The sequence below is a fragment of the Ictalurus furcatus genome, chromosome 1 (genome assembly GCF_023375685.1).
Source record: "Ictalurus furcatus strain D&B chromosome 1, Billie_1.0, whole genome shotgun sequence".
Classification (NCBI taxonomy): Eukaryota; Metazoa; Chordata; class Actinopteri; order Siluriformes; family Ictaluridae; genus Ictalurus; species Ictalurus furcatus.
In genome coordinates this window covers 1,501,739-1,515,397 of record NC_071255.1, presented here as the reverse complement: position 1 = coordinate 1,515,397, position 13,659 = coordinate 1,501,739, and the positions used below count along the sequence as shown (strand labels likewise).

The 13,659-nt window shown below is 41.1% G+C and overlaps 1 long non-coding RNA gene across 1 annotated transcript; it reads right to left on the bottom strand.

Annotated features, from left to right (window-relative positions):
- Positions 1-2,885: 2,885 nt before the first annotated feature.
- On the bottom strand, positions 2,886-4,792 carry LOC128621749 (uncharacterized). Its single transcript, XR_008388316.1, has 3 exons — positions 4,482-4,792; positions 3,366-3,436; positions 2,886-3,276 (listed from the first exon to the last, which is right to left on the bottom strand). It is a non-coding gene; the product is annotated as an uncharacterized LOC128621749 (long non-coding RNA).
- Positions 4,793-13,659: the final 8,867 nt, after the last annotated feature.

The window sequence follows — 13,659 nt, the reverse complement described above, 5'->3', positions numbered from 1 at the left end:
ACACTTTCTCTCTCACGCGCGCAAACATGTCAGCCAGCATTTGATTTATGGCGTGTCATATCAGATGGTGGAAACGCCCAGGGACTGGGTCTGAGGTATGAGCGCCTTTCAGTAGGGGGTAGAGGAAGAATAAATGAAGTCCCTGAGTTACGATGAGACGGCTCGCATCATTATCAAGCGTCCCGGGCCACGTCCGCACGCTGCGTACGAAATCCTGATGATTCTGTCAAAGGCACGCTAGTTAATGTTGCCAGCTAAGCATATTGGCCTTGTGTTTTGACGGCTGCAGACGCACCGAGCCTTCATAAAAAAATAATAAAAAAAACTTCTGTTGACAAGTCATTACTGGGGAATGAGCTTCAGTGTTCCTGAAATGACAAGCGAAATAAGTTGTGTTATTCTCTCGCAATATATATGCGTGAATGCAATATGAGCTGGAGAGAAAGTAGAGAAGGAGAAAATATGAAAATCGCAGACAGGTGTGTTGAAAAAGAAAAGCAGACGTCTAGATTTATTTCCCAGCTTCTGGCGTACGCAAAGTCCTAGAATAATTAACGTTACACTGCGTGTAATCAAAATTCCTCTGCAGCCGTCATCATTGTGGTCGCCTGTGAGAACGATTACGACACGCGTGTCGTTAGCGCGACACAACAGGAAGGACGGGACGCTCGTCAAAGCAACGTTGAACCCTCCAGACATCTTCTGAGCATTAAATATTGAGCATGCAGTTCTGCAAATCCGAACGTATCGCAAGTCCTAGCTAAATAGCTAAACCTTCTTCTACAGCGAAAACGTAAACTTTAAACTATAAACTGGTAGAATGTAAAGTGCGCCGTGTCATACTTCCTGTTGGAAAACAGGAACTCTATTGTTTATGATGTATTTATGATAATACGCAGTACGTAACATATACAGGACATTTTTGCAGAAACCGTGATGTTAGTGCAGTTGCAGGGTTTGTTTTTATTGGTCATCATAAAGCCTGTTTTTATTTTGTCGCACAGACCTGGAAATCCAGCAAGTCATCGGTCAGAGTCACGGTTAAAGCTTTAAAACAAAGTGTGTTTCAAAAGCTGACATTTAAAACTCAAAGCTAAAACCCTTATCGTGACTCGGTGTCTCCAGACGATCGTTATTCCTGCGCTTAAGAAGTTCTCCCGTGAATCTGAAATGCAAATCAGATGTTAATGCGGCAGTGAGTTCACACCTGAAAGTGTCCCATCATGCCAGGGGTCACCAACAAATTGGACAAAGCCTCCAGAGTAAACAGCCCTCCATGCCTCATTAGGAGTCGAGCAGGTTCACTCTGGCAGATGAAACGGATCAACTTGCAGCTCGGCGGAAAACGCAGGAAGAGTTCAAAAACCGCCGGCGTGTGATTTCCTAATTATTCTCATTTTCCTGCTTTAATTTGCATCTCGTTATCGTCCGAGGTTGTTTATTAAAATGGAGGAGAAGGTCGTTTGGACAGAACGGTGTTAGTTACAGGACAGGAGGGAAAATTACCCCGGGTTAGAACAACACGAAGGGAAAAACTAACAGAAATTTTGAAGGGGGGGGCGGGGTTAGGGGGTGACAGAAGGGTTTTAAAGGTTCTTTCAGTGGTTAGGAGTTGTAGCTTCGTAGAACTTCATGGTTCTCTTAAAGAGATCTGGATTGAATACTGAACCTTTCTCCTAAAATGTGTCTAACAGAAAAAATGTCAAATATATTTTTTCAATTGTTAAACTATAACTTCCTGTTTCACAGGGGTATAAATATGAAGTGACACACAGGCCAAATTCCCTTAGTCGTTCATAACAATGGGTAAGAGCGAGGAATATAGCTGTGATGTGCGGCAAAAGGTTGTTGAGCTTCACAAAATTGGGTGTGTCTATAAGAAAATAGCACACGCATTGAAAACGCCCATTTCCACCATCAGGGCAATAATTAAGAAGTTCCAGTCCACTGGAAATGTTATGAATCGACCTGGAATTGGACGTGTGTCTGTATCGTCTCAACGCACTGTGAAGAGGACGGTTCGAGTGGATAAAACATCTCCAAGGATCACAGCTGGAGAACTGCAGAAGTTAGTTGTGTCTTGGGGTCAGAAAGTCTCCAAAACTACAATCTGAAGTCACCTACATCACCACAAGCTGTTTGGAAGGGGTTCAAGAAAAAAGTCTCTACTCTCATCCAAAAACAAACTCGAGCGTCTTCAGTGTGCAGACACTACTGGAACTTCAAATGGGATCGGGTTCTACGGTCAGATGAAACCAGAATAGAGCTTGCCACAATATATACCTCAAATAGAGAGGTAGCCATATGGAAAAGTACCTCATGCCCACGGTTAAATATGGAGGCGGATCTTTAATGTTTTGGGGCTGTTTTTCTGCCAGAGGAACTGGACAGTTTGTTAGGATACATGGCATCATGGACTCTATCAAATATCAACAGATATTAAATGAAAACCTGACTGCCTCTGCCAGAAAGATTCAAATGGGCCGTGGTTGGATCTTCCAGCAGGACAGTGATCCAAAACATCATCAAAATCAACACAAAAATGGTTTACTGACCACAAAATCAAGGTCCTGCCATGACCATCCCAGTCCCCTGACCTGAACCCCATAGAGAACCTGTGGGGTGAACTGAAGAGGAGAGTCCACCAGCGTGGACCTCGAAATGTGAAGGATCTGGAGAGGTTCTGTATGGAGGAACGGTCTCAGACCCCTCGCCATGTATTCTCCAACCTCATCAGGCGTTATAGGAGAAGACTCAGAGCTGTTATCTTGGCAAAGCGAGCTAGCACAAAGTACTGACTAAAAGGGTGCCAATAATTGTTGCACACCTATATTTATCAAAGATATTTTGGAATAAACCTGTGCTGTGTTTGTAATTGTTTGATGTCCATGAGAGCAGAGTAGTTTTTGTGAATTATTTGAACAAAAGATCGAAGTTTTTCACAGCCTTCCTTGCTCATATTTACCGAGGGTGCCAATATTAGTGGAGGGCACTGTATATAATTAGCTAGATATAGATACCCAAATACGCGTACCTATTTAATATATATCTTTAATGAATTTAATTCAGATAAAATGAGAAAAGGGGGAAAAAGAGACTGTAATGAACGATTAAGGGAAAACGTCATCAAAGTAAGCCTGTGATTATTTTCGTGTTTGCAGATGAACTTGTCGTTTTCACAGGAAGTGGACCAGAAGTAAAAATCAAATCAATCTCCAACACTTCACTAAACCCCAAACCCACACGTCCTGAGAGAGGAAACAGGAAGCAGGAATTCTGCAGGATTACACCAGCGTTAGCGGATTATTAGCTTCATTTCCATCTGACACACGAACGGATTAAAGGAGATGAAGATTTCCACTCACTGGTTTACACGCCATCGGATCAGCAGCTCACGCGGGGCACATCACGTGGGTCCAAAGCTCGAGAACTTCATCTGAAAACATTCGCAAACTTCAGTCACTCGTCCTGCAAACGGAAGGAAAACCAAACGAACGTGCTACGTTTATCCCTCTCATGCTGTTCTGGACCTGTAGCAAACTGATGCTAATTTTTTTTTTTTTTTTTTTTTAAAAAGCCTTTATTTAGTTAGCTTTAGAATAGACGTACAGCTACGAACGCTTTACGCTAAAACGTTTTTACGCCGTATAAAGAGAACGTTCCGATTCAAGTAGATGGAAGTACGGCGTGTTCAGATATCTTCCTGTATTTAAACATTTAAATCAGCGCCACAGGTCGAGAACTCGATGAACACCTCGTTAGCATAAATTACCACACCATTCGCTATTAGCTTAATGACACTGCTAGCTAGTTACTTCATGTGAGGAAACCTCAGACTCCTCAGATCACCGGCAGCGTCATTAGCAGTTCATGAGGAAACGGAAACAATGAACCAATGATAAACTAAACGATCAGCTGACGGCGACACGGCCACGGTAATTAAGCTTTAACGAGGATCCACAACGGATAGATCGGTGATTATCAGCGTGTCAGTGCTAGGTCAGCAGGGTTAGCGTCCATACCGTCGAAGGACAACGCAACAACCATCAGGTTTGTACAAATTTTCTCATGAAGCGGAGGAAATAAAGTGAAAACAACGAAACAGTCATAGGCTCTAAAGGGAAAAGGGAGTTAAAAAGGAAGAAAAATAAACAGGAAATTGATCTTCTAAATGTTTTTAAACAGTACAGTGAGGGGAAATGAAAAACGGATTAAGAGTAATACTTGAACAAATAGATTTTAAAAAATAAATAAATAAAAATTAAGGAACTTTTAAGAAAAACTAGGTTATAGGAAATAATTTCGGGCAAAAAAAAATATTTTAAAAACAAGTAAACATGAAAATAGGGAAAATGTCAATATTCCTTTATTAATTTAGCCATTATAATGAAATTATTATAATCTATCAAACTCAGGTGGGGTTTTTTTATTATTATTATTTTTTTTTTTAAACATATTACATTTTTTATTGTAACAGTCACCTCATCAGTCACGAACGTTTCGTCCTCCGAGGAAGTCCAAGCCGAACATCCGGCACGGATTTTAATCCTCATTTCCTCTCCGTCACGTGTGCAGCCGCGCGTGGCTAATTCACGTCACGGCAGAATGCTAAACGCCGCCGTATATTCGGAATCTGTCGACGTTAACGCGATTTCGTGTCCGTGTGTGTGTGAGAGAGATATTTAAATGCACGGCTCGAAGTCAACAAGTCACTCGCACCTCAGCGGGTCCTCTGGGACGCAGTGCGCTTTGAATAAACACGTCGTTAATTGTCACGTCGCAGCTGCAACCCCCCCCCCCCGACACGTTTGTTACGCAGACGTTGATCGATTTTCAACTGTTTTAATTCGCTTAACTACGTGACGTCCAATCAGCGTAAACACACTTCTTCCTCCTCTGTGGCTTGGGTTTTTACTTTGACACTACAGTCTACACACACACACACACACACACACACACACGCTCCAATTAAACGGATTAAAAATCTTTGTCTTTTTGTGTCAGGAAACAAATCTTAGATCAGTTTTAGCTATTTACAATCAACTATATATGATTATAACAAACTTTAAATAAATACTACATAATTACATGAATGTCGGCCATTTTGGCTCCGTCCTAAACGCTGTAATTCATATCCAATTAAAGTGCAGCGTCTGTAGCGTAACATTATTCTATAAACTCTACTGTAATGCTGTACAGTTATATACACTGATATATTACAACAACTACACACACACGCACACAGCTTCGATAAATAGAAAGCGCGCGAGGATGATCTAGTGGCTGGTGTTGGTGCGCGTCCAGCCGAGAGGTTCTCCATCACACTGATTGGACGCTGAATTAAAGAAGCTGCTCGCCGCTCGTCTTCTGTGCACGCCGGAGGATGATGGAGCTTCCGCCGCTGCCGTGATTTATGAGCTAAATGTTATATCACGTTCCTGAGAAAGGACAAATCATCAGAAGGGGAGACAAAAAAAAAAAGAGAGGAGAAATTACAGGCAGATATCAGCGCACGTCAGCGAACACCGCGATACGCGAGATGTTAAATTTACACTGTGTAACCGCAGAGTAGTTCTTATCGTTCCTCCTCTGCAGGATTAAAAATGTACTTTTATTATGACCGATTATTTGAGCGCGCGTGTGAAAATTGCGCACCGATATGTTTTTGATCGTTAAAAAAAAAAAAAAAAGTCCAGCCATTACTGGAACGTCGGCCATTTTGTTTTTTTGTCCTAAACGCTGTGATTCATATCCAGTTAAAAGTGCAGCGTCTGTAGCGCGACATTCTCTACAACTCTACCGTAATGTCAATATCAAAACGATCGTTAAACTTATCTCACGCTATCGAACGCGTAACGTAAAACCACGTGTACGGGTGAACTCGCCCGACAGGTGATCGTTCAGAGTGAATGCTTTGGGCCGAATAACAAACCATGGGTGTTTTTTTTTGTTTTTTTTTCCCCGCAAAAAAACCCCAGAAATAAATAATGAAAAGTCCTAGTGAGAACGGTCCGAGATTGAATTCCAGCGCGATAATTAAGAGTTACACGCTGATAAGAAACACGTCCAATTAAAAAGCGAGCGCTGACGTTAATTCATGCGGAATGTGAAAACCTTCCCGCGTTATTGTTTATTACGGGCACAGATCTCATCGCTAATAAAGCGGCGGCTCAGCGCGTGAGGTTTTAATCCGTGTCTTCATTCGGAGTAGCTGGAGGTGGCAATTTCATCAACTTCAGTGCGCTGATGTGGAGGAAACACACACACACACACAGAAAGAGTATACTGTAAATATAAAGTAAAAATAACAAGCGTATAAAAGGTGCACTCTGATGTGTGTGAGGATACGATACGATACGATAATACTTACGACAAATAATACTGACGTTATACTGTAGCAGCTATAAACAGCCAATCCCTTCCTGGCCTCGCTTTTTTCCCCACTCACGGAGTTAAGAAGAAGAAGAAAAAAAAACATCGTATTGTTTTTACTGAGAAACCGCAAAGCGTTGTCGTAAAGATGTCGGAAAACGTAAAGTTACAGCTTTACCTCGGACTATTACGGAGCGGCGACACCGGAGCCTCCTTCCGCGTTCTGCACTGTATCAACGATGGCACGCGGTTTTCCCCGAGCCGTCACTATAGAAACGATGACGTGTTAGAACGAGTGCGTTAATATACAGCTGCTGTTATCGGAAACGAATCATGAAGCCCAAACCCACCGAGTTCTCCTCGATTAAGACGTATAAAGAAATGCACAAACTGTGTGTATATACACTGTTCTGTACAGTATAGTGCGTACACTCTTACTGGTTCTTCAGTTGGCCCTATGGGGAAACCCTTAAAGGTTCTACGTAGGACAGAGTGCTCCCCTATCATCTATTGGAAGATATTCACCCTAATTTATCCGACGAACCCATAATTAACCCTTTTAAAAAAAAATCCAGAACCCTTATGTTTCCTTTTATTGTCTCTTTAGAGGAACCCTTAAAGATTCCATGGGCTCCAAACAGAACCCGTTTATGGACGCTAGCTAATCCTCAACTACTCACCTAACCCTTAAACATAGAGTGTACTCGCCTAGAAAATGCAGAACCCTAAAACTGTCTTCGAATTGGGATCCCTTAACATTCCCACATAAAATCCTACAACAGAGGGGTTTTTTTTTTCTAAAAATGAAGAAAAAAAGTTCAAAATAGAACCTGTTTTTGTTTTTTTTTGGAAGCTTAGAAAATGTGGAACCCCACAACAGAGTGTTTCTCTATCGGAAAAGGTTCCTTTAGGATGCTACGACCATTTAATTATCCAATGAACCCTTTAAGAACTCTAGAAGAACCCTTTTTCACTTATTATACTCGCAAGAAAATTCCAAACCCGTACAGATTCCACACTTGTCCATCTTTAGAAAAGTACGAACCCTTAATTATCCAATTAGCCCTTAAAGAACCCTTGAACCCCTCGCAACACCAAAAAGGGTACACCCTTGGAAATGCGGAACTGTCGAAATGTAACGTCTTCTTATGAGAAAGGATTCCAAATAGAAGCTAGGAACCATTAACTAGCATCAGAACCCTTAAAGAACCTTCAATATAACTCCCTTTAATTTTTATTTATTTATTTATTTATTTAAAAGTGTACAGTCTTAAACAATTTTGAAACCTCTGGGATTCTTTGTAGAACTCACAAACGAAGTGTTTTCTTCTCAAGGGTTCCAAGTACAAAACCATTTAGGAGGCTAAGAACACCAAATTATGCAGTGAACCTTTAAGCAACCTCTGAAGAAGCTGTTTTTTAAATGAGGCGTACACCCTTGGAAAATGTAGAGCTCTAATGTTTTCTTCGGTTGTCCATCGGGGGAGCACTTCTACGCAGAACCCTAAAGGAGAGCGTGTTTCCCGGTCAGAAAGCGGTTCCAAGTAGAACTCTTGAAGAAAGGGATCAGAGGGGAGTGTACACTTGTAGAAAAGGCTGGTCATTTTTTCATCATTAAAGAACATGTACTTTTTATCCGTTTATAGTTACCTTAAATGAGTATAAAACCAATCAACACCTGACGGATCAGAACGCAGAACCTTCCAGCGCAGTTCATCATTTCATAACAAACAGCCATTTTGGATTTTCTATAATAAAAAAAAAAAATCCAAGTGAATGAAATTCCGGCTTCTCTAACTAACGCATCGTTAAATTCTGAAATAAAACTCATTGACGTCTCCCGAGAGCGTTTTTATTTTCTTGTGTTTCTGCTGGGTGTTGTTGTTGTTGTTGTTGTTGTTGTTGTTGGTTATTATTTTTAGTGAAGCTGCTGAGCTGAACTGATGCAACTGGGTGCAAATCCCTGAAGCCCTGATGACCGCTTTTTGAGGATGTTCATGTCTCCAGATGGCTGAGTGTGATGGGTCCTGACAAGACCGACCTCCAAACACACACACACACACACACACACACACATCTCTCTCTTATTTTTTTTTAGAACCCTTAAGGGTGATTCGTGTTGTCCCCCTGCGGGAACTATGAAAGATTCTATGTAAAACCCTACAAGAGAGTTCCATTAGAAAAGGTTCCACGTAGAAATGCTTTAGGAGACTATGAACCCTTCAGTTATCCAGTGAACCCATAAACACCCTTTCTTCTAACATTCTTAAGGCTTGTCTCTCCTGGGGGAACCCTTCAAGATCCTACGTAGAACTCTACAACAAATGGTTCAAACCTTTTAGGAGACTAAAAACCCCCTTGATTATCCACAGAACCTCTAAGGAACTGGTGAAGAACCTATTCTATTTGCGTCGTCCCTGCTATGAGAACCGTTCAAGCTTCTATGAAGAACCCTACAACGGAGTGTGCTTCGTCCATTAGAAAAGGTTCCACGTAGAACTGCTTTAGGAAACTACGAACCATTAAGTGATCCAAAAGAACACGATCTTCTAAGATTCTTAAGAGTTCTGTGGTTGTCTCTCTTCGGGGAACCCGTAAAGATTCTACATAGAGCAACAAATGGTTCAGACATTTTAGGAGGCTAAGAACCTTTAATCATCCACAGAACCTCTAAAGAGAGTAAATTCTTAGAAAATTTTGAGTCCTTGTCCCTCTGTGGAAACAGTTCAAGATTCTATGTAGAACCCTATAAGACAGAGTGTCTTTCCATAATAGAAATGGTTCCACATAGAACACTTTTTTTTTTTTTTTTTTGGATGCTAAAAATCCTTACCTGTCTAACACACCCTTGAAGAACACTTGTTTAGTAGAACCTTTACATTGCCTTTGCGGTCCCTCTTGGGGGAAGCCTTTAAGATTCCATGTAGAACCCTACAACAAAGTGTTTAGAACCCTTCAGGGTTGTTCGGTTGTCTTTCTTTTGGGAAACCCGTAAAGATTCTATGTAGAACTCCTCTACAAAAAAAAAACCTGTTTTTCGACAAGAAATGGTTCCAGGTCGAAACCTTTTTGGAGGCCAAGAACACTTAATTATCCTCAGAACCTCTGAAGAACTCTTGAAGAACCATTTTTACCAAGATACAAACATGGCAGAGTGCCAAAAAATGCAATTTAACAGTCGGGTTTTTATATAAACAATATAAAACAGGCGGGTTTAACGCTTTGTTAAGCTCCGCCCCCTGGGTTACTCCTACATACAGAGATGTTAATATCTTGGTCATTTTTTGGAGCAAAGTACCCAAAATTTTTGCAAGGATGTCATGGATGAAACTGTTGATGGAAACATACTAGATATTCTTTATTTATTTATTTATTTATTTATGGAAAGATCGAAACTCCAGCTAGCTACGCTCCTGGACAATTTCCGTACCCTTAAAGACTCTAAAAGAACCCTCCAAATAAGTGTTTGGAAGCTAAGAACCCTTAAAGAACCCTTGAAGAACCTTTTCCAAGAGTAAACCCAGTAAATCATCATCATCATCATCATCATCAGGATGAACTGGCTGAGTGTACGTGCACAGATCACACGCACAGCAGATTTGCCAACGATTAAAGTTTGTTTATTTGTTAAAGAACTTCACGTCATAGTTTCTATCCATTTAGAGTTACCTTTAAGGTTGTGGAACATCCCTGGTTTTGTTCATCGTCTTTCATTACCGAGAAACCGCAAAAGAAGCACAAACTCCTCTGTCCTAGAAGTTCTAGATTTACGTCGGACACTGGAGACTCCTTCCATGAATGTTAAACAAACATGTTACTATAGAAACGATAACGTTTTAGAACAAGTGCATTCACGGGATAAAAAAAAAAAAGCTTAAAATAGTCTATTTCATCTTCTGTGGAGAAAATCCCTTTTCCTAAAAAGTGTCCAAAGTTTAGAATGATTCAATCCAGAATTGGTGACGTTCTCCATCATGGAAAGAAAAGAAAAAAAAAAACAAGTTCTTCCATCTTCCTCTCTCTCTCCGTCCTCTCCATTTAAAAAAAAAAAAAAAAAGGACATTTGTTTTCCGGAAAGATCTCGAAAGATGGGAATGTACAGATCTGACCCGAGTGATCCGTGCTTCAGTGCGCAGTAAAAGTCCACACTTGGATCCAGAGAAGCTTCTGGAAAAATCCAGGTGTGATCCATTAAAATCTGTAAAATATTCCAGCTCTGGTATACAGACTGAATCCGAGTTTTCCGTATCAGACAGGATCCCGAATTCTCCACCGAAGCCACCGATCCGAGTGGAAGCACTTTACGACACCGTCCTTTTAACCCGACACGTCTGCAAATTCCCAGTATATCCACTCGGATCAGATCCGAGCCAGTCCGGAGTTCTCCGGTTCTCTGTCCGGCGTCCAGGCGAGAGAGAGCGAGCTGAAATAAAAAGAAAACGACGCCGATGCTGCAGCGTGCTCGGATTCCGAGTCTCCTGCTCCTCGGGATTTCCCGGGATCGGTGAGGAGAAGATCTGCCGCGTCGCCCGTGGAGCAGAGAGCAGACCGATCCCGAGCGTGTTCTCCGTTCCCCGTCACGCTGGAGTTAGAGGAGAAGGTGAGCCGGGATCAGACGGACGGATGGAACGTGCTGTTCCTCTCACGTGAGCTGGATGGCAGCAGTACGACTCGGAACGACAGAGACGGGAGACGCTTTGTCTGTGAGGACGAGAGACGGGAATGCAAAGGAATGTCAGATCAAATCTTTTATTTAAAGGATCTGATCGCTGCGCAGAGTACGTCCTACTCAACACACACACGTTCTGCACAATACGTCCTACTCAACACACACACGTTCTGCACCTGGGTTTATTAAATATACAGCATACACATGTACATTACTCATATCACAGATAAACCATCTCTCTCTCTCTCTCTCTCTCTCTCTCTCTCTCTCGAGTAGACCTTGTTTTTCTTCTCCTTTGGTTTCTGCTTCTTCCCTTTCTCCACTTTCTTTCAGTCTCCTTTTCTTTCTTCTAATCACAATTTCTTATTCACTCATTCTTTCTCTCTCTTATTTTTAGTTTACAGCCTTCTTTCTTTCTTTCCGTCATGCTCTTTTTCTTGCTTTTCTTTTTGTTTCTCTTCATTTGTAATCATTTATCTTCTTTTTTATAACCACATTCTTTTGTTTTTCAGCTTTCAATCTATTTTTTTCTTTCTTCTTACCACGCCTTCTTGGTTTTTTTTCTTCTTCCTTCCTTCCTTCTTTCTTGTTAATAAAGAGTAGATGAGGTTTTTTTTTTTTTTTTACATATATATATAAACACAGCAACACGTTTTTAATGACATTCAGGTTTTTTTCCTTTCTTTTTTCTCCTTTCTTTCCTTTATGTCAGTGTCTTTGTTTTTAATTTTCCCACTCTTCCTTGTTTTTTTTTTTTTTCACTTTAACTCCTGAACTCTTTTTTCTCTGACTCATGAAAAACACATTTAGTTATTAGTTTTAAATTAAAATGCATTTTTAAACAAACATAATTAAAAAATAATAATAAAAAAACAGGCTACAGCTTCAGCAACGTGAATAGCAATATGTATTTCACTTCATTGAAATTATTTATTTTTTTAATGAAATTTAAAAAAAAAAAATCATTTTTTAAAGAGGAAAAAGAATATAAAACACGAAACAGCCAAAAAAAAAAAAGAAGAAGAAAAAAGAAGGAAATAGCAGCAGGCAAGAGACGGCCAATTAGGTCTGCCAAGTTACCATGGCAACCAGGACAGACTCAACAAATGTTGAGTGCTGAGTGTGTGACACACACACACACACACACACTCATTAGCATATCAGCTACACTGTATTTGTCTCATTTTATCTATGAAGCAATCAAATAAAAATGTGTACAGGTAGTATGTTGTGTAGTGTGTATTGTGTACTGTGTATTCTGTAATGTGTAGTGTGTATTGTGTACTGTGTGGTGTGTATTGTGTACTGTGTGGTGTGTAGTGTGTGTGTGTTGTGTATTGCGTAGTGTGTAGTGTGTGGTGTGTAGTGTGTGGTGTGTATTGTGTGGTGTGTTGTGTGTTGTGTATTGTACGGTGTGTATTGTGTGGTGTGTACTGTGTATTGTGTGGTGTGTAGTGTGTATTGTGTGGTGTGTATTGTGGGGTGTGTAGTGTGTATTGTGTGGTGTGTACTGTGTATTGTGTGGTGTGTAGTGTGTGGTGTGTATTGTGTGGTGTGTACTGTGTATTGTGTGGTGTGTAGTGTGTATTGTGTATTGTATAGTGTGTATTGTGTGGTGTGTGGTGTGTAGTGTGTACTGTGTGATGTGTAGTGTGTGTGTGTGTGTGTTGTGTATTGCGTAGTGTGTATTGCGTGGTGTGTATTGCGTGGTGTGTATTGTGTGGTGTGTAGTGTGTGTTGTGTATTGTACGGTGTGTATTGTGTGGTGTGTACTGTGTATTGTGTGGTGTGTAGTGTGTGGTGTGTAGTGTGTAGTGTGTATTGTGGGGTGTGTGGTGTGTATTGTGTACTGTGTGATGTGTAGTGTGTGTGTGTTGTGTATTGCGTAGTGTGTATTGCATAGTGTGTATTGCGTGGTGTGTAGTGTGTGGTGTGTAGTGTGTAGTGTGTATTGTGGGGTGTGTAGTGTGTATTGTGTGGTGTGTGGTGTGTAGTGTGTACTGTGTGATGTGTAGTGTGTGTGTGTTGTGTATTGCGTAGTGTGTATTGCGTGGTGTGTAGTGTGTGTTGTGTATTGTACGGTGTGTACTGTGTGGTGTGTACTGTGTGGTGTGTACTGTGTGGTGTGTACTGTGTATTGTGTGGTGTGTAGTGTGTGGTGTGTAGTGTGTATTGTGGGGTGTGTGGTGTGTATTGTGTGGTGTGTGGTGTGTAGTGTGTGGTGTGTAGTGTGTACTGTGTGATGTGTAGTGTGTGTGTGTGTTGTGTATTGCATAGTGTGTATTGCGTGGTGTGTATTGTGTGGTGTGTAGTGTGTGTTGTGTATTGTACGGTGTGTACTGTGTGGTGTGTAGTGTGTGGTGTGTAGTGTGTATTGTGTAGTGTGTATTGTGGGGTGTGTAGTGTGTATTGTGTGGTGTGTGGTGTGTAGTGTGTATTGTGTGGTGTGTGGTGTGTGGTGTGTATTGTGTGGTGTGTAGTGTGTGTTGTGTATTGTACGGTGTGTACTGTGTGGTGTGTAGTGTGTGGTGTGTAGTGTGTATTGTGTAGTGTGTATTGTGGGGTGTGTAGTGTGTATTGTGTGGTGTGTAGTGTGTAGTGTGTGGTGTGTAGTGTGT